This window comes from Anabrus simplex, chromosome 3, assembly GCF_040414725.1.
Source record: "Anabrus simplex isolate iqAnaSimp1 chromosome 3, ASM4041472v1, whole genome shotgun sequence".
NCBI classification, from domain to species: Eukaryota; Metazoa; Arthropoda; class Insecta; order Orthoptera; family Tettigoniidae; genus Anabrus; species Anabrus simplex.
In genome coordinates, this window is record NC_090267.1 from 463,265,087 (window position 1) to 463,290,035 (window position 24,949).

Sequence of the window (24,949 nt, forward strand, 5' to 3'; positions counted from 1 at the left end):
ATGATTTTTTTTTTCGCTGTACATTATAAAGATGGCACGGGAAGAAGATGTGGCTTAGGTCAGCGGTTGCTTGGCGGTCACAGAAAGAGTAAGGCGAGTTTAGGACTCCTATCCGGTAGAGATGATTATTGTAGTATCTTCAACACTGCCATTCAGAATAATAATGGCCTTAACTTCAGTCTGCCAATGCGCGAGTTTCTAATTGAACTTCATCGCGCCGTTGTATGAAGTCATAAACATAGGAGAAATCTAAAAACAATATATTGTATGGTGAAGTTCTATGATATTGTGCTTGTACATAAATTGCTTCATTTCGTTTGTCATTTTACTTTGTCGTGTGTTTTTTCATGACTTTAGTTTTTAGAAAAGTACTTTGATAATTTTATATTAATATTATAGGTGATACAGCATCTGCTGGGTGGATTGAAGAGCACAGTAGTTTCTGTTGCCGGTCCCAAGCCCGGGGAAAGAAGGAGGGTTGGCTCAATTCCGTAAAATAACAGCCAGAGAACATCTTGAGGCAAACACACTTCACAATCTCATATTTCATGATATCATATTTCATTTATCACCTTTCCAGATCACGTCTGAAATTGCAAACACTGACCACGTTCGGACTCTTGATCATTGATCAGACAATCAACCTAATATGGGAAGTCTTCTATTGAAAGAATCGACCGGTTTGGACAGCTATATAATCTTCCAAACGAAGACACCATTTGGATACGGTGGGGTGTTAGATAGAGGATTGTGGCTAGTCGGAGCGCCCCGAGACTTAATGATCAATCATGCAGATAATTCTAACTAAGAATGTATTTAAGTTCATTGAACCAGGAAATTTTTCGTATTTGGCAACATTAAATATCATTTCATTGATGACCGGGCGAGTTGGCCGTGCGTGTAGAGGCGCGCGGCTGTGAGCTTGCATCCGGGAGATAGTAGGTTCGAATCCCACTATCGGCAGCCCTGAAAATGGTTTTCCGTGGTTTCCCATTTTCACACCAGGCAAATGCTGGGGCTGTACCTTAATTAAGGCCACGGCCGCTTCCTTCCAACTCCTAGGCCTTTCCTATCCCATCGTCGCCATAAGACCTATCTGTGTCGGTGCGACGTAAAGCCCCTAGCAAAAAAAAAAAAAAAATTTCATTGATGAAGATTGGTAAGTTGAAACATCTAATATGTATTTTGAATCAACATAAAATAGCAATCGCAGCTCTTCAAGAATACGTAATACTGATCAGAGCCCAACTGAATCAGGAGGGTATAGTCTCTATAAAGGACCTCCACGTGTAAGAGCCATAAAGAATGTTCCTTAATTTGGAGTTGGTTTCTTGACACACAATAGAATTCTAGATTCCATTGTTGATTTTCCTCATTCATTAAGGTGGAAAACAAGATTTATACATTGATAAATATTCATGCTTCAACAAATGAAAAGAACAGAACTGACAAAGAGGGAACAGACCAATTTTGGGATGAACTTGATCAACTGGTAACGAATATACCTGATACCAGCATTAAAATTCTCCTTTGAGATTTTAATGCAAAGATTGGACGTGAGAGAAAGTTTCGCGTTGTGGTGGGACGATAGCCAGTACAGAACGAGCAAGAATTGCGAATGGATAATTGAATTTTGTATTAACCATGGACTAACTTTAGAAACAAGGTTTAAAAGAAAACCGCATAAATGAATTTTTTGGAAAAGTCCAAATTTTAAATTGGGTGAATCCCAAATTGATCATATGGCCATGGATCGTAAATTTCATAAAGAAATTTATATTTTCAAGGTTCTGCGGGGTGTTGATGTTGATTCAGACCATTACATCTCCAGGATTCAATTTAAATTAACTCCTAAAAGGAAAAATAAACCGCATAGCCTTAATAATTGTATGACCCTAGTTCAATCATTAATAATCGAACATATTTTGAGAAATCCACAACACTTTTAAGTGATAGCTTGGGAACCACTATTAACAAACTAAAAACCATAGTAGGGGAAGTTGCTCCCATTAAAAAACGAAAAAACCATACTTGGTGTAATGAAGAGTTTGATACAGCAATACTACGCCGGCATAAAGCTTGGTTGAATGATCAGCAACAAAGAAACATAAAGCTCTAGAGAAGAACTAATCAATGCTAGACGACTAACGGCTAAGGAAATCAGGCGAGTTAAAAGAAATTATCAGAATGAAACATTAAAGTCTATTGATGAAGCTTTCAATGGAAATAAAACAAGCGACTATTATAGGACATTTAAACAATACCAAAAAATTATGCTCCCCCTACTATCCTGATGAAAGATAAGAACGGAATCGTGGCCCATAATGATTATGACAGTGCAATAATTTTGGCTAAATACTTCAAAACATTACTTAATAGTGATGAACCTGAATAATATTTTGAATTTGATCTAGTTCGCAGAAATAAAACCCCTTTAGAGAAGGCCATACCACCGGTTTACGATGAAGTAAGCAGCTATTGATTCACTGATAAATTTTAAAGCAGCAGGAGAAAATCAACTAGTAGCAGAACTCGGGAAGAATGCGAATATACAGACCATTCAGAATCTACATAAACATCTCATTGAAAATTGGAATACAGAAAAATTGCCTGAAGAAGGGAATGTTTTAATTATACACCCAATCCATAAAAATAAAAAATAAAAAAGGCGATAGATCAGATCCTAGTAACTATCGGCGAATTTCTTTACTAGATATCACCTATACAATTTTCTCTAAGATGCTATATTCAGAATCCATGACCAGCTTGATAAAACATCAACGCATTAGGAGCAAAAATTTAGTTATCACTTTTGTTGATTTTCAAAAGGCTTGTGATACTATCTATCGTAAATCATTACTACATATCCTTACTGAATATGGTCTACATCGGAAACTTGTTAACCTTATTGCGGTCACTCTGAGAAACACAAAGTCTAAAGTTATGTTCAGGATTGAAATCTCTGAACCATTTGAAATTCATACTGGTCTTCGACAGGGAGATGGATAATCCCCATTGATGTTTAATTGTGTGCTGGAAAAAAAATATGCGTGAATGGAGTAAGGTATGTCCTCCGACTGTTAAGACTGGAAGAAATATTCGACTAAATTGTCTTGCATTTGCTAATGATCTGGCGCTATTAGCAAATAGTATAGAAGAAGCAAAATTTCAAGTAGAGAAACTAGGAAGATTGCTATTTGCTTTACGTCGCACCGACACAGATAGGTCTTATGGCGACTAGGAAGATTAGTAGCGAAGGTATTACATTAAATAATACTCAGAAAATTAAAATTATAAATAAATTTAAATACCTTGGTGAAATTGTTACTTGGAATGCTAGTGAAAAAGCATCCATAAATAATAGAACTCTAAAACTGAGAAAAGCACAACAAATTACATGGCCGAGTTACAAAAACAGTCTCTTTCAATTACTGCTAAATTTCGCCATATAACTCCGTCATCAAACCAGAAGCAACGCATGCAAATGAAACATTATTCAAACTAAATACCGAAGCAATAACAGACAAACTTCAGAAAGTAGATAGAAGAATTCTCCGGACAATTATTAGTAAAAAACATCAGGTTGATGGCCAGTGGAGACTTTAACCCAATTTACAAGGAAAGTGAATCAATTAGTGACACGATGAGAAAACGGAGGATTGCATTTTTGGGAGACATATACCGTTTGCCAAATTTTAAACTCCTAAAACAGCTTTTTGATTTCTTTTGGAATAGTAAAACAAAAAAACACTTGGTTTAAAGAAATACAAATGGATTTGGATGAATCGAAAATTACTACAGAGCAAATTGAAAATATAGAAGAGAAGAAGATTCTAAACAACAAATACACAAAACTATCACTTAAAACATCAAAACGTAAGCAGTATGTTATATCAGGAGAAGAACGGGCTGGAAGTTCGTCTAGAGTGAAGAAGTTTTGGGGAGAGAAGGAATTATCAAGTGTTAAGAAATTAACTTATTTTTTGATGTACTTATTTTTTGAAAATTTTATTGTATAAGGTTGATGTTGGTGCTCCAGTGTGGGCGTAAACAGTGCAAATAAATAAATTAGAGGTGATTAGAGTAGACAAAATTATAGAATATAGTTTAGATATAAGTACCGCCATGTTAATTGTAGTTTATATGATGTAACTGCCACTGTAATTGGACACTGAGTCCTGTAGTGTGCAATTAATTAATTAATTAATTAAATTTGTACATATTATGTGAGGAATGTAACATTTTTGTACATATCTGGGTAATTATTTCAAAAAATTAAAATTTATGTCAGCTTGTTTAATTATCAACTACAGTAAAATAACTGGCGAATTTCATCACATACATGATATATTTAAATTCCTAGCGGCTTTAAAATTAATTTAAAATTTGGATTTCTAGCCCTTTGGCTGTGAAGTTCAGTAGGTCCGACTGTCTCAGCTGCATACAACAGCACTAATCCTTTCTCAAAATCTGGGGTCGCTAGGTGCCTTTCATTGGTCAGAGTTTCTAACAAACTCCTTGCAGTTTTGAAACCGAAATCCAAATTATTCAAGCACTCTACCTGTTTGCAAGATCATTAGTGGTGAACAATCGGAAGCTATTTCACCCAGCTAGTTTTATCTTTTAAAACATGCACCGGTGTCTTCCTGCGATGTTGAACGGTCCTTCTCAGCCTACAAGAGAATTTTGTCGGATCAGTGCCAAAACATCATAATGGAAACCATGGAGTTCTTGGTGACACACTGCGCATGACGAAAAAGTAACCGTACTAACGTTACATAAAAGGTTTAAAAACAAATTCTATATTAACGTTATTTACTAACATTTATTTTTTCATTTTCAGGGCATGAGGACAAGAAATTATCTATAAAAATACGTACATTGTGCAATATATTCCGCGATTTACAGTGCATAACATTATTTTGAATATTTGAAGTATTTCGAGCATGCCTTTAATTTTAGTATTAATACTGTCAAAATTAGAAAACAGGAGGCTATATAAATTATCTAAAGCATTTACGATGACTTTGTCATAAAATATGGAGGTATTTAAAACATTGTCTCATATCATAATCATAAAAGAGCCTCCGTGGCTCAGACTGCAGCGCGTCGGCATCTCACCGCTGAATACCGCGGTTCAAATCCCGGTCACTCCATGTGAGATTTGTGCTGGACAAAGCGGAGGCGGGACAAGTTTTCCTCCGGGTACCCCGGTTTTCCCTGTCATCTTCCATTCCAGCAACACTCTCCATTATCATTTCATAGCATCTATCAGTCCTTCATAAATCACTTTGGGAGTGGCGACCCTATCGTATTAATAGCCTATATATGATTCATTCACCCATCCCTGACACGGTCAAAAACTGGAAAACAGGTTGTAGGTTTTCATGCATACATTCATCATAATCATAAATCATAATAAAAGGATTATACGACCATTTTTGTAAATTTAGTAAAATTAAATATTTTATGAATATTAATATTTCACTGATATTTACTACACTGTTAAGTACATATTTAGCACTTTCTTATTATATAAAACCTGGTGAGTTGGCCGTGCGGTTAGGGGCGCGAAGCTGTGAGCTTCCATCCGGGAGATAGTGGGTTCGAACCCCACTGTCGGCAGCCCTGAAGATGGTTTTCCGTGGTTTCCCATTTTCACACCAGGCAAATTCTGGGGCTGTGCCTTAATTAAGACCATGGCCGTTTTCTTCCCACTCCTAGACCTTTCCCATCCCATCCTCGCCACAAGATATACCTGTGCGACGTAAAGCAAAATGTAAAAAAAAAAATTAAAAAAAAAACTTACTTAAAAATCTGGGCCCTTGTAATAACGTAAATTCCGTCATATTCTTGAAAATTGACTGACAGAGTAAGAGTTAAGAATTACGATGTCAGGTTATGGTTAACTCCTTAGGCCTCATAACGTGAACTGCACGGGCCCGAGGAGAACAAAGTTACCTGAAGGTCGAATAGAATATAGAAATGAATGGGCCTTCAACCAAGTAAGAGGATATAATGTGTGTAGTTTTATCGCTGCTAGTGATACGTCAAACTCATAAGCCCTCTGAAGAATATATACCGTAACTGAATCGATAATGTGCAAAAGGGCATATATCAATCAAAAAAGAAACACATATTTAAATATACAAGGAATTACAGAATCAATATTCATGTTGTCCGACAATCCGCCTTTTGTAATTCTTTGAGATTTCCCTGTCATGTCAAAAGAAAGCTCAGTGTTGTTATTTTTATTTGTTTGATTCTTATTGTTGTCATTATATCTGCCATATAGTAATGTTAGTAATAAAATTTCAACAGTGCCAAATTATAAAGGCACAAGGAGAAATTCAAATTTTTCTATACGGTATGCATATTTTACTGAAACAGTGTTTGCTAATTTTGTGATATCTTTTCTATTATTATTGTTCTTCTTCTTCTTCTTCTTCTTCTTTCTTTCTTAATCCGTTTACCATCCAGGGTTAGTTTTCCCTCGGACTCAGTGAGGGATCCCACCTCTTCCACCTCAAGGGCAGTGTTCCGGAGCGTGAAACATTGGGTCGGGGATACAACTGGGAAGGAGGACCAGTACCTCGACAGGCGGCACAACATGCTATGCTGAACAGGGGCCTTGTGGGGGAATGAGAGATTGGAAGGGATAGACAAGGAAGAGGGAAGGAAGGCCGTGCCTTACTGTAAGTTGGGTGCCATCCCGGAATTTGCCTGGAGGAGAAGTGGGAAACCACGAAAAACCACTTCGAGGATAGCTGAAGTGGGAATCCAACCCCCTCCACTCAGTTGACATCCCTAGGTTGAGAGGACCCCCCTTCTAGCCCTCATACCACTTTTCAAATTTCCTGGCAGAGCCGGGAATCGAACCCGAGCCTCCGGGGGTTGCAGATAATCACACTAACCACTACACCACAAAGGTGGACGTTATTATTTATTTATTTATTTATTTATTTATTTATTTATTTATTTATTTATTTATTTATTTATTTATTTATTTATTTATTTATGTATTTATTTATTTATTTCGTTTACCTTCTAAGGTTGGTTTCTCCGCGAAGTTAGCGAACTTCTACCGCCTCATGGGTAGCGTCCTGGAACGTGAGACATTTGGTTGGGAATACAACTCGGAAGGACAGCCAGTCCCCCGGCAAGGCTATGCTGAACAGGGACCTTGTGGAGGGATGGGAAGACTGGAAGGGACAGGCAAGGAAGAGGGAAGGAAGCGGTGGACTTAAGCCAGCATCCCGGCATTTGCCTGCAGAAGAAGTGGGAAACCACGGAAAACCACCTCGAGGGTGACTGAGGTGGGAATCAAACCCCCTCTACTCAGTTGACATCCTTAGGTTGAGAGGACCCCCCTTCCAGCCCTCGTACCACTTTTCAAATTTCGTGGCGGAGCCGAAAATCGAACCCGGGCCTCCGGGGTTTGCAGATAATCACACTAACCACTACACCACAGAGGTGGACGTTATTATTTATTTATTTATTTATTTATTTATTTATTTATTTATTTATTTATTTATTTATTTATTTATTTATTTATTTATTTATTTAATTCGTTTACCTTCTAAGGTTGGTTTCTCTCCGAACTCAGCGAGGGATCCCACTTCAACCGCCTCATGGGCAGCGTCCTGGAGCATGAGACATTTGGTTGAGAATTGAACTCGGAATGAGAAGCAGTACCCCGGCAAGGCTTTGCTGAATAGGGACCTTGTGGAGGGATGGGAAGTTTGGAAGGGACAGGCAAGGAAGAGGGGAGGAATTGGTGGTGGACTTAAGCCAGCGTCCCGGCATTTGCCTGGAGAAGAAGTGGGAAACCACAGAAAACCACCTCGAGGGTGGCTGAGGAAGGAATCGAACTCCCTCTACTCAGTTGACCTCCCGAGGCTGAGTAGGCCCCGTTCTAATCCTCATATCACTTTTCAAATTTCTTGGCAGAGCAGGAAATCGAACTCGGGCCCCCGGGAGTGCTAGCTAATCATAACTACTACACCATAGAGGCGGACATTATTATTATTATTATTATTATTATTATTATTATTATTATTATTATTATTATTATTATTATTATTATTATTATTTCTGACAACAAAACCTTTAAAAACGTGACACCGACGGTAGAGCGTTGGCATTCTAAGCCCAAGTAGGCGGATTCGATGCCTGCTCATTCCAGTGGTACTTGAGAGTGCTTAAATATTTTATTATTATTATTATTATTATTATTATTATTATTATTATTATTATTATTATTATTATTATTATTACCAAGCTCAGTAGCTGTAGTTGCTTAAGTGGGGCCAGTATCCAGTATTCGGGAGATAGTGGGTTCGAACCCCATCGTCGGCAACCCTGAAGATGGTTTTCCGTGGTTACCCATTTTCACACCAGGCAAACGCTAGGGCTGTACCTTAATTAAGGCCACAGACGCCTCCTTCCCACTCCTAGCCCTTTCCTATTCCATCGTTGGCATTAGACCCATCTATGCCGTGCGACGTAAAACAACTTATACAAACAATTCATGCTGGTACCATTTGGTTTTTGTAATAACTAGGTTAGGCATGTGATAAGTTTAAGCATCTACTACAGTTTGGTTTTAGTAGAGAGAGATACCCTGACCTTCCATTAGATATTAGATATTAGATATTAGATATTAGATATTAGATATTAGATATTAGATATTAGATATTAGATATTAGATATTAGATATTAGATATTAGATATTAGATATTAGATATTAGATATTAGATATTAGTATTTCTCGCTCAGGTCTTGGGGATGCTCTGAAAAGAGGATTTCTGAAGTTATTCTCCTTGTGCAGAACGAAAACAACCTCTATAAAATGAAATATTACGCAAAAGTGGCACACAACGATTCAAACTTCTAATATTCCACACTCTCCGACTCGCAGAATATCAGTTTTCCATTTGCCTGCCGGAGATGTTAACTTATGTTTTAAGATCATTAACACACGAAGGACTGTTGTCTTTTTCAACAATTATTTCAAATTGTTTATCCTACAGCTTCTTATTCTCATTTTTAAATTATTATTATTATTATTATTATTTTTTTTTTTTTTTTGATTCGTTGTGCCCAGCTGTGGAGCGCGTTTGAACTTATTTTGCACAATGTTTCTTCTTCTTTTCTTATTATTATTATTATTATTATTATTATTAAGAGATACTATATTACACCATTGCTAATTTCAAACCTACCGGGCGAGTTGGCCGTGCGCGTAGAGGCGCGCGGCTGTGAGCTTGCATCCGGGAGATAGTAGGTTCGAATCCCACTATCGGCAGCCCTGAAAATGGTTTTCCGTGGTTTCCCATTTTCACACCAGGCAAATGCTGGGGCTGTACCTTAATTAAGGCCACGGCCGCTTCCTTCCAACTCCTAGGCCTTTCCTATCCCATCGTCGCCATAAGACCTATCTGTGTCGGTGCGACGTAAAGCCCCTAGCAAAAAAAAAAAAAAATTTCAAACCTTGTACTTCACGGCTCTCGTTTTCGTAAAATACTATTAGTTGTACGTCCTACTAAGTACTGACACGAGGCTGAGGGATTTGAGCACCTTCAAATACCATTGTACTGAGTCAGAATCGAATGGGAGACTATTTTACCTCTGGAATATCATCAGTACATCAGCAATTCATACTGAGAGCGCCGCGTGTCCTTGGGAGTTAGTTACGGGTGCAGTTTCTCCGTTGCTTTCAGCCGTGCACTGTAGGATACAATGTAATATTAAATAGTGTTATTGGTTTTTCGTCCTACCAACTACTTAGTGCGGTTTTTAGAGAAACTGAAGTGTCGGAGATTTATCCCGCCGGAGTTCCCTTGCGGGCCGGGAAATCTACTGACACAACAGTGACGTATCTGAGCACCTTCAATTACCAAATATGCCAACTTGGGCTCAAAGTCAGCGCTCTACCGTCTGGGCCACTCAGTCAGGCAGGATACCGTTTATCGTGTTTGGGTATTTGGTCAGATCTTACAAGAAAATACAAGTAGGCCTAATGTTCATGTGCTGGATTGTGCTACACGGCAACGTAATTGTGCTAATCGTCCAAAACTGTCTACTTTAGTAAAAATCTTATTTGAAATATTATATTCTTCGTATTTCCTCTACAATTTATGCAATTTCATGGCACACGCGTTGACAGCATAATTAATTCGATCTAATCCTTTAAAAGTAACGCACCGTAAGCGGAAGAAATTATATAGACGGCGCTTAATCTATGGCGTCGCTATTTCGCCTTGACACCACCCAGAGCGCTGTAGCAGTCATGTTAGCCACTCTATAGTCCTCTTTCTAGCTCGTTGATCTACACCAATTAGATATTTTTTTCTTTGAAATCACTTAAGAAAAGCTAGGTAGACAATAGGGATGTACTGAAACACTACCGATAGATGTCTCACGTGTAGTACCTGGTATGCGATTGTCGATCGTCATTTGTTTCTATGTGTTTTTAATGGAAGTTACCTAGTTAAATGCTGAAGTTAAAGATTTAATATATCGTTACGACAATAAAGACGACAAGAAAATTGTGATGCCTGACTATTGCTGTGTCCCAATACCCCAAAATCAAGGTCGACCGAGTTCATACCATCAATTTCCTAAGCAAGATGCTTTCCGTAAAAAGTGGTTGCATGCGATTCGTAGGCAGGACCTACGTAATAAAAATATGACTCCTAATATCAAAGTCTGCTCGAAACATTTTGCAGTTGAAGATTATGTCATTACTGAAACTGGTAAGTAAGCCAATTAGTACTAATTAATAAATAATTTTATAATAAGGTAGTACATTCTGAAAAGTTAATATGACCTATTTCAATAATTTTAGGCGAAAGACGAAGACTTAAAGAGAACGCTGTACCTTCGATATTTGCATGGTGTAGCACAGGTACCTTGGAAATAACTCAGAGATTAAGAAGATATAGAAGTGGGAAAACAGCCATAACACCGTGTGCGGTACGGTACCCTGAATCACACAGTGACCTATAATTTGACACTGCAGCACTATCAATTTCAGACTTCCTGAACAGGAAATAACTCATTACTTCCAAATTTGAAATTTTTAAACATGTATTTGTCTTATGGTCCGAAACAAGATCCTGAAACTCGTGCGCTACACGGAAATGAAGTTCAGTTGTACTGGATATAGCCCCAAGCACTGCTGTCATACCAATGTCGTGCCTTATGTACGCCTATAACCGGCAAAGTAAAGAAAAAATACCGTATTAGGAATGTTTTCAAAATGCTATTTGTACTTTAAGAATTCAATCTTAACAAAAACGCTAAAAGAAGGAGTTGCTGCATTTATTCCTTACTGGTACCATTCAATCAACTCTTGCATTTTTCCGGATATTTTTTAGCCCGTTTTCTTCAATTCTGTTTCCAAATCCGCAATCGTCATTGCACCTATACCATTTCCCGTCTTGTTGAAAACATTAGCAGAATATGGTAACTCCATTTTAATGCATTTAAAGCAAAAGTTTCGTTTCGATGATCGCAGATTTAGGAATACTCCATATGAGTCTCATGTAAAACAATCGAGCAGCGGGAAGCGCATACCGGGTATTACCATTACGCTGCCTAGCCGACAAGTTTTGCGTGATACATCCCTATTGATACGTAATCTGCCACATGGACGACAGCCCTAAATTCGGATCATTGGTGATTGATTAATTAATTGACTGAATTGAAATGCATAAAATATTCCTCTAAGATTGTTATTTTAGAATGCAATCCTATATTACCTACTTCCTTTACCCTACTAGTTCATAGAAAATATTTATATTTTGAATTATCCACATATTGCTTATCTAAATATTATTATTGACAGCTTAGCAATTCAATACGATAATCGAAAGGTTATGTTAATATATCACAGGCGTGTTTACATTGAACCGATGCGTCGGCCATGTTGTTTTTTGTATTAAGGTCTGATATTATTGTAGAATGTCTTGCTCTAGCCCATACTAAAAGGCACAGCACACTACAAACACTACGTCTCGCCAGCAAAGCCAAGATTTGCTCCATAGACCTGGGAGAAAGGAGACGAGCTGTCAGTGGAGAGATGGCGTGGGAGGACATCAGTCGACGGATACGTTTGAGTGGTGTCTTTAAACGTAGAAAAGATCACAATATGAAGATAAAGTTGGAATTCAAGAGGACGAATTGGGGCAAATATTCGTTTATAGGAAGGGGAGTTGGGGATTGGAATAACTTACCAAGGGAGACGTTCAATAAATTTCCAATTTCTTTGCTATCATTTAACCCTCAAGCACACGTGCCAGATCTTAGGACGCAGACACACGCGTGGGGGTGCTTTCCACCCCACATATCATTGTACTGTAAAATATGAATCACTGTATTAATTTGAGATTTTAAGATGGATTATGATTATAAGAATGACCAGCCGAAAAGGTACAAGAGCGGGGAGAGCACAGAAAAGTTTTATGTACATTTCACTAGGAAATGTAATGACCTGGGGTGGATTCCACCCCATACGCGTGTGTTTGAGGGTTAAGAAAAGGCTAGGAAAACAACAGTCTGCCACCTGGGCGACTGCCCTAAATGCAGATCAGTAGTGGCTGATTTAAACAGTTCACAGTGACTTAGTACGGAAGAAGCATGAGAAACGGAAGTGATTGAGGCAGATGTCCACCACTGAGTCGGGAATGCCTTTGAACAAATACTCGATGACATTGCTTTGTGTTTCATGTCTAGGTCGCCGTGAAGAACCAGTACAGTTTCCCATTTACCAAACATGTGTCACATAATAGGAAGGTTAGCGAGCCAGGCAAAGAGAATGGGGAAGTCCAGCTATAGGAGGGACCATGCTTGAGCACAGGTATCTATTATTATTAGTTTACTCTTCTTCCTGCAACTGGAGGAGAGGGAAGGAGAGAGAGCATTTCCCTGATGACGCGCGCTTCTTATCCGTTGCGCGGGAGCCATGATAAAACCTGCAGAGCAAGCAGGCGAGGTTTAGTCCAGCGCTGAACGGTGTAGAGTGGTAAAGTGTGTGAAAGTGGTTGGTGCACAGTGCAGGTGGTACCTTACGATTCTTGCGTCGCGCCCGGAACATACCTCAACAATAAGGTAGGCAATATCTTTTTTTAAATTTATTCATAAGAACAACGCATGGTAGTATATTCGTAATATCCAAATAATATCTAATAAATTGATATCATCCTAAAACGAAACTAAAGAAAAATTGTGGCAAGTTTCAAATGTGATTAATCTGAATTCGCAGTTGGCCTAAATATATCAGTAGGCCACAGAAAAGGATTATTATCGCATAGTGGCTGGTTTACTGAGTCTGAAACCGTGTGAAATAGTAGGCTACCCCTGATAGGCGTATCTAATGTCATCGAATTAAAGGCAGATGACTTATAAAAGGGAGTTAACAGATTCAGTATGTTTTTATTTCCTCTCTGAATTTAGACTATCGCAACTGACTTCGTCATACACTATTCTGTGTGCAATATCACACTGTAGTTCTAGAGTGAACTGTGCTTATTTAGTATTTCAGAGGTGATCTTCTAACATCTATCCCATCCTCCGTCAAGTGTGCCACTTTTGTGTAATATTTCATTTTATAGAGATTGTTTTCGTTGTTCTGAGGGTGGATAACTTAAGAAATCCTCTTCAAAGAACATCCCAAGACCTAGTCGAGAAATACTTTGAAACGGAAACCAATTAAAAATGTGATACCATGGAAGGTTAGGGTATCAATACACGTTGACAATGTACTAACACCAAAAGGTCGTAGATTCTCATTCTTGTCTCATTCCTTAGTTATTACAGAAACCAAATGGTACCAGCATGTGTGTCATTCCTCGTGCTTCAAGGACAAATTTTCAAAACATTTCAATGCCAATCTTTTTGATGGCTTATTCTTTTAACATAAAGGACAAAAAATTGTTGGGCAAAACCGTAATCTATTTACTGATGGAATTTTTCAAAAGTTTGAAAGTGAACCGACAACAGAAACTTGGTCAAGTATTGAAAGCTGCGGAAAGGTCTTCAGTTGGATGTTCCGATATTTTACCCTTCTCGTCAGTATTACTGAACTCAGCTCAGGGTATTTGATGTAATTATATACTGAAGTAATGGCTTCTTCATGTGGTAGTGTAACGTATTTTGGTTGTTGCTGTTGAATGTGAAATGATTGAAGGAAGAGAACTGAAAAAGCGAAAATTGTTTATGAAAGTGGTGTGACTGTTTTTTTGTGGAAGCGTTGGCAGATAATTCCATGACGCCTGCACAGCCTATAGCTTGTTGCGGCTGCCGGCTGTTGTTTCGCAGAGGTCAGCGTTAGATCTTGCCCTCCTCAACAAGTGACTAGGGCTCTGCGCCGCACAGCGTTGCGAAACCAGCCGGTTTGTTGCTGTCATGTTTTTTTTAGCCTCCAGATGTGCTGGATCTTGGAGAAAAAAGAAAGTTTGGAATTTTCGTTATCAAATCTCACCGGCGATAAATTTGCTGTGGAATAGAATTTCCTGGTTTCGACAGTAAGGTGAAATCCATTTCTGTCTGCACAGTTCCTTGAACTTAGTAATACAAAACGAACTCCTGGTTATATAAAGGAGGGGTATGTTGGGTATTCATCCCAAGTACTATATTACAGTATTTCTCAACAGCTCCATGGTCAGCTGTCATAAATGGCATAGGTGTCACTGAAGAAGCGTACTAGGGAAATGAGTGACGTAGTTTCCCGTTGCTTTCCTCACCAAGTCAGAAGTTACTATTACTTACCAGTCTGCTACACCTACGGAAATGGACGCACCAACCGACCCGATAGCGACATTTTCCCACCGTTCATAACAGGGACTCACTGCATAAAGAATGGCATTTCTAGTATAGCTCATACCTCAAGTCACTGTCATATCGTCAAAGATGGGATTGAGACAGGTCAACGACAGTAACAAATCTTATCTAGCCCATGCGAGAAATAAAGGCGGTGGAGCTATTCCGAAGAAGTGTTTTCGGTTAATACATGGGCGCTATTTCTGGTTATGAAAGGAACTATGACGTAGTGCAGTGTTAATTTGGGTAAAATATGATTTAAACTGTAATATAACAAATATAGAATACCGTACTTAAGATTTATCTTGCACACAAAAATATAATCATCGCTCTCTTTTCGTTAACATTTTACTGTATATACAACACCTCCTTTTAAAAAACACAGAATTAATGTATCGCTACACACACCACCACAGAATTGACTAAACAGGCAAACACATCAATATTTTCGCGTTTAATTCTACCGTACACCGATTTCCAGAGTTCTTGAAAAAAAAAAAAAAAAGCTGTCCAGGGTAGGTAGACAACAGGGTCAAGTAGGGACTTTAAAACTTTCATTTAACGTAGGTACATCAACCGATCTCGTGGAACGTTTTTTTTTTTTTCTAGGGGCTTTACGTCGCACCGACACAGGTAGGTCTTATGGCGACGATGGGATAGGAAAGGCCTAGGAGTTGGAAGAAAGCGGCCTTGGCCTTAATTAAGGTACAGCCCCAGCATTTGCCTGGTGTGAAAATGGGAAACCACGGAAAACCATCTTTAGGGCTGCCGATAGTGGGATTCGAACCTACTATCTCCCGGGTGCAAGCTCACAGCCGCGCGCCTCTACGCGCACGGCCAACTCGCCCGGTTCGTGGAACGTAACACTGAGGGCATGTAAGGCAGATTTACTGCGGTGAGAAAGGCAGGCAGCTCTGTCAGTTTGATGTCGTAAGTGGAGGTACATTCGCAAAGTAATTTTTCCTTTGAGTATTTTGGTTAAGCGCCGTTCGCTTAAGCGGTGTTTTTCCAATAATAATAATAATAATAATAATAATAATAACAATAGACATAAACACTGCAGTCCTGAAACCAATTCAGAATCATAGTAACCAAATATAAATTTGCAGAGAAACCTAAAAGAAAAAGAAACCACTTTTCTCTTTGCGAAAATCAAATCATCATAAATATATCTTCCGGTCATGGCCATCCATCAACGGCTGCTAATTTTAGATAGCAACCAGCCATAAGACATAGCCTGCGCGGTTGCTAGGTAACATTGTCTAACCATCCACACCTTACTTCACTGCCTGTTTGGTTGCTATGGTTACACTTCCGTCCCACATTTTGTCCCGTCACGTTACACAAATTTTCGGATGACCCCCAACCATAAGACATAGGGCCTATTTATGTCAAAATATATAAGACGGACAGAATGCAGAAAGGAACACATTGAACGAATCGAGCGATACTGGGAGGAGAAGAAGAAACATTTTGCTAAACAAGTTCAAACGCGCTCGTTATTTGGGCATAACGAATCAATAATAATGATAATAATAATGATACACTGGTTGGGGGTACGTTCAGCTTTGTTGGTTCATTGTAAAATATATTTTGGGCTGTTTAAATTTGGAACACGTGAGTTTTGATGACTGCCACGTCATTTTCGTGTGTACTGGGCGTACTGTCCGTGCGGTTAGGAGCGCGCATCCGGGAGATAATGGGTTCGAACCCCACTGTCGGAAGCCCTGAAGGTGGTTTTCCGAGGTTTCCCATTTTCACACCAGGAAAATGCTGGGGTTGTACCTTAGGGCCAAGGCCGCTTTCTTCCCATTCCTAGGCTTTTCCTGTCCCATCGTCGCCATAAGACCTATCTGTGTCGGTGCGACGTAAAGCAACTAATTAAAAAAATCCGTGTGTGTCTCATATTACCCTTATTCGGAAGATGTGATCGGAATAGTAGCCATGACCGTTTTAGTTTTTACTGTAATAATAATTTTACGATGCATGAATAAATAACCCACACACTAACATCCGGAGTTTTATTGCAATGCTACATGATAAAAATGTCCCGTGAACGCGTAATTGACTCCATTTCCTACCAAAAAGAAGTTCAGTAACGAATCGTTGACGCACATATTTTGCGTTCAAGCACTCGTGGATACCAACTGTCTGGAACTGAATTCGATCTCCCAACCTTGAAAAACAGAACAACGCCTGAACTGTCTTTCTAGTTAGCCTTTGTGGTTCTGATAAAAATGTTGACCGTTGCCAGAACGCGTTCAGGAATTTGTGGTAAACATATTGGACGAATTTTACCAGGTCCAAAAAAGGTAAATGCGACAATCATGGTTTTTTTCAGTTTCTATGGAATAATCAATTCGAAGTGAAGCTAAGGCAATATGTTAGCCATACGTCACACATCTCATGGTTAACAAGCCTACTCTAAAGAAAGGCAGCCATATTTTTTCATGACGTCACACAAGTATCAACATGCTAAAGTAAGTACTATCTGCGCACTTTTTAGCGATAGATTTACACCCTAGTGCTGAAGCGGTCGACCTCGGCAATCTTCGAGATTTGTACTGGCAATCTTTGAAACACAAACTATGAATCGCTTATGCATCGCTGTGCGACGTCTGGCGTACTCTTTACGTTCTAGTACTGTTGTTATTTACACAGCAAAGCCAAACTATAGAATTCACTCTAGGAATAAGATTCGCATCGAGAAATGTTATATAATGTCTGTTAGACACAGTTGTTGGCTTAAAATAACAAAGATTTAGAAAATTCATATCGATCGATCATATTATCGATTCATTCCAGATTTCATTTCCATTCAGTTGGCAGTACTAATGGAACCGGAAGCGCTCCCTCCTTACTCCTCAAACCCGTACGCAAATCTATCGCTAAAAAGTGCGCAGATAGTACTGGATATAAAACAGGGTAACAGCGTTTTAAAGCAAATAAATCTCACATATAATCCTCTAAAATAATATCGAAGCACAAGGAATTCATGCAAAGATAGTGATAGTCCTAAGCATGAAAACTTGAAACATTAGTAGTTACGATTTCCATACGAACCACTGTCACAATTTAAGATAGCGGTCCTGAAACACTAGGTTAAAGTAATTACATTGTAAAATAACACACTAGACGTTTGATTTCTTGTATATTTACTGTTGAAAATATACCTAATTGCCCATTTTTGGCCCCCCATGGAAAATCACGCTTGTAATACTCCTTTTCATTTTCTATGCACTCTAAATGAATTACACCGCACTCATTTACGTATTTACAAGAAAATTTCACAACATTTCAATTCTAACATAGCATATCGACTGCCCACGTCTTCCAACTGTCAAACCTTCGCAGTTTGAAAACATGACAAACGGACATGCGTAAGACAGTATCGATGGTTGTACCAATTTAGTGGTCAACAACACACACCGGTTTTCATGGTATTGTAGTCATGTTTAACAAAATGCATGTTGGCGATCATGTTTTATGGTGCAAATAAAGATAAGTTTCCAACTGCTGAGTTTAAAAACAGTTACAATGATTTGGATATTAATTCTCTCTCTCTCTCCCCTTCCCCCTTCTATGACGTCAGGTATACATGGTTGGCATGTGTCTCGTAGTAATATATTCAATGTTTTACATGCATACATACATACATTATCATTAAAGACTTATGCCTTTCAGCGTTCAGTCTGCAAGCCTTTGAGAATTTACTAAACGTCGCCACAATCCTCTATTTGCAACTAGTGCTGTGGCCTCATTTAGTTCTATACCTCTTATCTTTAAATCGTTAGAAACTGAGTCTAACCATCGTCGTCTTGGTCTCCTACTTCTCTTACCCTCCATAACAGAGTCCATTATTCTCGTAGGTAACCTATCCTCCTCCATTCGCCACATATGACCCCACCGCCGAAGCCGGTTTATGCGTGCAGCTTCATCCATCGAGTTCATTCCTAAATTAAACTTTATCTCCTCATTCCGAGTAGCCTCCTGCTATTGTTCCCACCTGTTTGTATCAGCAATCATTCTCGCTACTTTCATGTCTGTTACTTCTCACTTATGAATAAGATATCCTGAGTCCACCCAGCTTTCGCTCCCGTAAAGCAAAGTTGGTCTGAAAACAGACCGATGTAAATATAGTTTCGTGCGCGAGCTGACTTCCTTCTTACAGAATACTGTTGATCGCAACTGCGAGCTCACTGCATTAGCTTTACTACACCTTGATTCAATCTCACTTACTATATTACCATCCTGAGAGAACACACAACCTAAATACTTGAAATTATCGACCTGTTCTAGCTTTGTATTACCAAGCTGACATTCAATTCTGCTGAATTTCTTTCCTACTAACATCAATTTAGTCATCGAAAGGCTAATTTTCATACCATACCCATTGCACCTATTTTCAAATTCCAAGATATTAGACTGCAGGCTTTCAGCACAATCGTCAGCATAGGCCAGACTGCTTACTACATTTCCACCTAACTGAATCCCTCCCTGCCATTTTATACTTTTCAGCAGATGATCCATGTAAACTATGAACAGCAAAGGTGAAAGATTACAGCCTTGTCTAACCCCCGTAAGTACCCTGAACCAAGAACTCATTCTACCATCAATTCTCACTGAATCCCAATTGTCAACATAAATGCCTTTGATTGATTTTAATAATCTACCTTTAATTCCATGGTTCCCCAGTATGGCGAACATATATTTTCCCAACCATGTATTGACATCTGTTCCTTCCTTCCATAAACTGCTGCAGGAACCAGTTAGACTTAGGTCAGATTTACGGTTTTATGGTCTCGAGGTTCTTTATATATCACCAATCTCCCATACCACTGTCAAGGGTCGCCTAACCACAAGCATAAATAAGAGTATACCTGAGTGAAAATCAATAAACTTAATTATTTCTAAATTATCACAAAATTATCCGCACTGCCATAAAGTTTCCATCCGCCAAGACACTAACTTCGTGGATATTCGCGGATAAAACCGCGGATATCCGCATCCGTCCAGGGCTCTACCTATGGCGTATACAGTAACATCAATGAAATGTAGTGAGTGAAGTTTTTTATTTGAGAAGTATTTGATATAAATGTTGGCTTATACTTTAATTGATGAATATTTATATGGACAGTGGTTAATAATTATCCCATGTTTTGTGTATTTTTGTCGTAAATAAGTAATTATTGTTGCTTCAGGTATCAGGTAATTTTTAACAGTAAACATCTCTTTAATGAATGAAAGTAGTGCAATATTATTTCAAAAAAATATGTTTTTTTTAAAGTCAGTCACATAATATGTATAAGCTTTCTCCCACTTTTGCCTCAGTATCTGTCAAACAAGCTTTCTCACTAAGTTAACACTGTGTCCCTCTTTTTTCCACATGCCTGTCCCAACATTGCCCCAAACCAAAGCGCAATTGTAGGACACAGTTTTTGTGGAATTGCTAAACACTTATAAGATTTTAATACAATGTCTTCCTGGAAGTTAACTGTGGGTACCAAATTACAATAGTTTAGCATCGTGCCAAATTTCCACTTTGAGATTTAGTGCCCCAGAATTTGAAAGATTTAATTTCTGTCCCATAATTTCCCCAGCTGATCCTATGCAAGAAAACCTAGAAGGCCAATGCCCTGCCTTGCGGGACTCCTACTCCCTTTATCACCACTCCATTTGACCTCCTGAATCTAATCCTTGCACCTTGACGAATATATTCAATTGCATTTAATAGTGTCTATAACTGAACTGGCAACGGTCCGCTTCTTTACAGAAAGTGTGTAACAAAACCGAGCAAGTTGGTCGTGCGGTTAGGGAGGAGGGGGGGGGGGGGGGAGCGAAAAGCTGTGAGCTTGCAGTCCGGAGATAGTGGGTTTGAACCCAACTGTCGGCAGCCCTGAAAATGCTATTCCGTGGTTTCCCATTTGCACACCAGGCAAATGCTGGGGCTGTACCTTAAGGCCACGGCCGCTTCCTTCCCACTCCTAGCCCTTTCCTATTCCATCGTCGCTATAAGACCTATCTGTGTAAAGTAAAGCTTGTAAAAAGAAAGAGACGTATGTAAAGAAGGACATAGAAAATTCCATTTTCAATCTGTTACATCTGATGCATTTTTACCGGGCGAGCTATAATAATCAAGATATTCACGGATTTAGATGTTTGTGCTTTGTACACCTCTCGGGCATATTGCAGGTGCTCTTACGTAAACAGTTTGTATAACTAGCTTCTCTATGTTTGCGACGGGTAGTAAAGCAAGCTATTAAAACTAATCGTTATTGAGCCCATCAACTGCCATCAACAAAAGGCAGTGTCCGGCTCCATGGCTAAATAGTTAGCGTGCTGACCGTGGTCACAGGGGTCCCGGGTTCGATTCCCGGCAGGGTCAGGAATTTTAACCGTAATTGGTTAAATTCGCTGGCACGGGGGCTGGATGTATGTGTCGTCTTCATCATTTCACCCTCATCACGACGTGCAGGTCACCTACGGGAGTCAAATCAAAAGACCTGCATCTAGCGAGCTGAATTTGTCCTCGGACACTCCCGGTACTAAAAGCCACACGCCATTTCATTTCAACTAAAGGCAGTGGTTCCCATTTTTTTTCCAGCCGATTCTTTCCACCCTCCCCCGTGCTGTTATTACAAATGTGTTTTTTCTCTCAAACGCTTATATTTGAAAATAATGTACAGTAGAATAAATGGCCGACTCTTCGGCGGAATTGCCAGCGTTAAGGCGTTAGGTTTAGAGGGTCCCGGGTTCGATTCTCGGCCGGGTCTGGGATTTGAATCGCTTCTGATGAATTCTTCTGGCTCGAAGAGTGGGTGTTTGTTTCAATACTCCCCTCTCCGTATTAGGACAAAAGGCCACACTACCAACAACCAAAGAAACACGCAATCGTGATTACATCCCTGCAGAGAGTGTTGGCGTCAGGAAGGACTTCCGGCCGTAACACGGGGCTAAATCCACTTGTGTGACACAGTTCGCACCCGCGACCCCACGGGTGTGAGAAATGCTGTAGAAGAACTACAGTATAATAAATCCCGGCATCACACTATTCGGACTTTGATTGCTGATGCCTTGAGGGAAGGTGAATATAAAGTACAGAGGAAGTGCATTGACGTGCGCTTAATGGATCCTGTAAGCGGATAGATATGATAGCTATTCCAACCAGCTCGACTCATGGTTTTATAACTTGACCTTACAGTTAAGACTGTGGCCTCTGCAACTCAGACAGCCGATGTTCAAAAATACCGAGCGAGTGGCGGTGCGGTGTGAATCATCTAGCTGTCAGATTGCATACGGAAGACTGGGGGTTCGAACCCTACAGTTGACAGCCCTGAAGATGGTTTTCCATGTTCACGCGAGCCGAAAGCTGGGGGCTGTACCTTAATCAAGGCCACGGCCGCTTCCTTCTCACTCCTAGCTCTTTCGTAATCCATCATCGCCATGGCACCTATCTGTGTTAGTGCGACGTAAAGCAAAATTGTAAAAATTGGATGTTCATAAAGCAAAGTGCGATGCCTACGAACCCACAATTACCGGGCGAATTGGCCGTGTGGTCAGGGGCACGCGGCTGTGAGCTTGCATCCGGGAGATAGTGGGTTCGAATCCCACGGTCGGCAGCCCTGAAGATGGTCTTCCGTGGTTTCCCATTTTCACACCAGGCAAATGCTGGGACTGTACAGGCCGCTTCCTTTCAACCCCTAGGCCTTTCCTATTCCATCATCGCCTGAGACCTATCTGTGTCGGTGTGACGTAAAACAACTAGCAAAAAAAAAAAAATCCACAATTCTATGCTATAAAGTAAAATATGAGTTATTAATCTGGTTGGTCCTGGGAGTACTGCGTATGTTTCAATAGGAACCATCCTCTCTTAACACCTTTCAGTAAGGGGCAGACACGCTACCCCAACATTACGGGGCTGACTACTGCTATTAGTTCGGTAGATGCAGAGTGGGTCCCGGCTCATAAGTGACCACGGCGGGTCCGTGGTTCAACAGCTCTTCATTCTGACTGGCCAACCGAACAGAGGAGGGGTGGCCACGGTTCTACTGTGACTCTACGTCTCTGCATTCGGGAGACGGGACAGAGCTGGACATCACGGTTGGCCCTAACCGTCGGCTGTCCTGAGAATGGTTTTCCGTGGTTTTCCATTCTCCTGAACTAAAGCGACCGCCAACCCCGTCACCTTTTCCGAGAATCTCCACCGTAACAAATCTCCCGGCCTGAGAGACGGCTTCACCGTCTAAGGGGCCAACCCTTCAGGGGAGGAATGGAAACATTTCGGTAGCAGCAGTAGTAGTAGTAGTAGTAGTAGTAGTAGTACTGCTATTAAGAAGTTCCTAAATGTTGTTTGTCCAACTCTTATCTCGTTCCCCTACGGGGTCGGATATGAAGTGAGATGGATCTGTCGTGGCGGGTTTTTATGACCGGATGTCCTTCCTGACGTTAACCTCATCAGAGGAGTTAATGAGATTAAATGAATGACGTGATATATGATAGTAGGAAGGGAGAGGGTGAAACCCGGTGCCGGCACATAGCCTACTCCTGTCGAATAGCACCAAGGGGTCTGCTCATTGCTTGACGTCTCCATCCGACGAACGAATCACCATAAACAGAATCATACGCCCTCACTCCACGTGAACACTACAGAGAGGTTTGGAATTTAATCCAGGCTTTTGACACGCAATCTAGTGATTAGAAATTGTGAAACTTTTTTTTTCGACCACCGGGACTCGAACCGGCTAACCACGGTATCAGACCGTTTATACTTCAACGCTTTAACGATCATGGCTACCAGGCGGGCTATAAATAAGTATAAAATAATTAAGATATTAAATAATATAAATAGGCTACAATGTATATGAGACTCCGTGGCTCAAATGGCAGCGCGCTGGCCTATCACCACTAGGTTCCATGGCTCAATTCCCGGTCACTCCATATGAGATTTGTGCTGGACAAAGCAGAGGCGGGACAGGTTTTTGTCCGGGTACTCCGGTTTTTCCTGTCATTTTTCATTCCAGCAACACTCTCCAGTATCATTTCATCTGTGAGTCATTAATCCTTACGACAGGCTTCGATGGCCGGCACAATTCCTATCCTCGCCGCTAGATGGAGGCTTATTTATTCCATTCCTGACCCGGTCGAATGAATGAAAACAGGCTGTGGATTTTCATGAATAAAATGTAAAACATAATATACATCTTACTGTCTCTGTTTTAAAGGAGAAATGCCGAAGGACGTTTCTGCCTACAAGGTAATTGTTCCTACAGTTAATTGTTAAAAACGGCGATAAAAAAGAGCATTGTCCAATGTAAAATGGATGCTCTTGAAAGATAATACCTATATGGATCTATATTGTTTCTTTCTCTTTTTTGCTAGGGCTTGTGCGACAGATATAGGTCTTATGGCGACGATAGGATAGGGCTAGGGCTGGGAATTAAGTGGCCGTGGCCTTAATTAAGGTACAGCGCCACCATTTGCCTGGAGTGAAAATGGGAAACAATCTTCAGGGCTGCCGACAGTGGGGTTCGAACCCACTATCTCCTGGATGCAAGCTCACAGCTGCGCGCTCCTGGGATCACTCCGGCTCCGTTTCTTGAATGACGTCTTTTCAATCTGCTCCTTACGCAGGATTCCGGAAGTAGCAGTAGTTACAGAACTACTCATTATCATAATTGTTTTGGGTTGCGTCAGATGATGGGAATTCCAAACGTATGGATTTCTGTTGTAAGAGGTGCAAAGTCCTTCAGTACGTGGAGTCAAGCTCGTTTTGATCTTTTAGTCAATCTGTATTGTACCCAATATTCACCCTTCTCATAAAAAGTATTATTTTTCTCTGTCCTAAATATCATATGAAACCGAAGTTATTGAGATTTTTCACAAATTGCCTCCTGCATCCCGGAAGGACGTGGGTTCGAATCCCCGTCAGGAAGTCGTAAAATTTAAGAAACGAAATTTCCACTTCCGGAGGTGCATATGGCACTGAGGTTCACTCAGCCTACTCCAAAAATGAGTACCAGGTTGATTCCTGGGGGCAAAGGCGGCCGGGCGTAGAGCTAACCACGCTACCCCATCACGTGCCGAGGTTTACAATGGTGGAAGCCTTTACCTTTCACTCCTCCAAGGG

General features: G+C 40.2%; 1 protein-coding gene across 1 annotated transcript in view; it reads left to right on the top strand.

Moving 5' to 3' along the window:
* The first annotated feature begins 12,947 nt into the window (after window positions 1-12,947).
* The window catches only part of LOC136866520 (multidrug resistance protein homolog 49), a 165,118-nt gene continuing 153,116 nt past the window's right edge, over window positions 12,948-24,949 (top strand). Inside the window, exon 1 of the mRNA XM_067143566.2 lies at window positions 12,948-13,113. The gene's annotated coding sequence lies outside the window, so the exon portion shown is untranslated. The remainder of the gene's footprint in view (window positions 13,114-24,949) is intronic.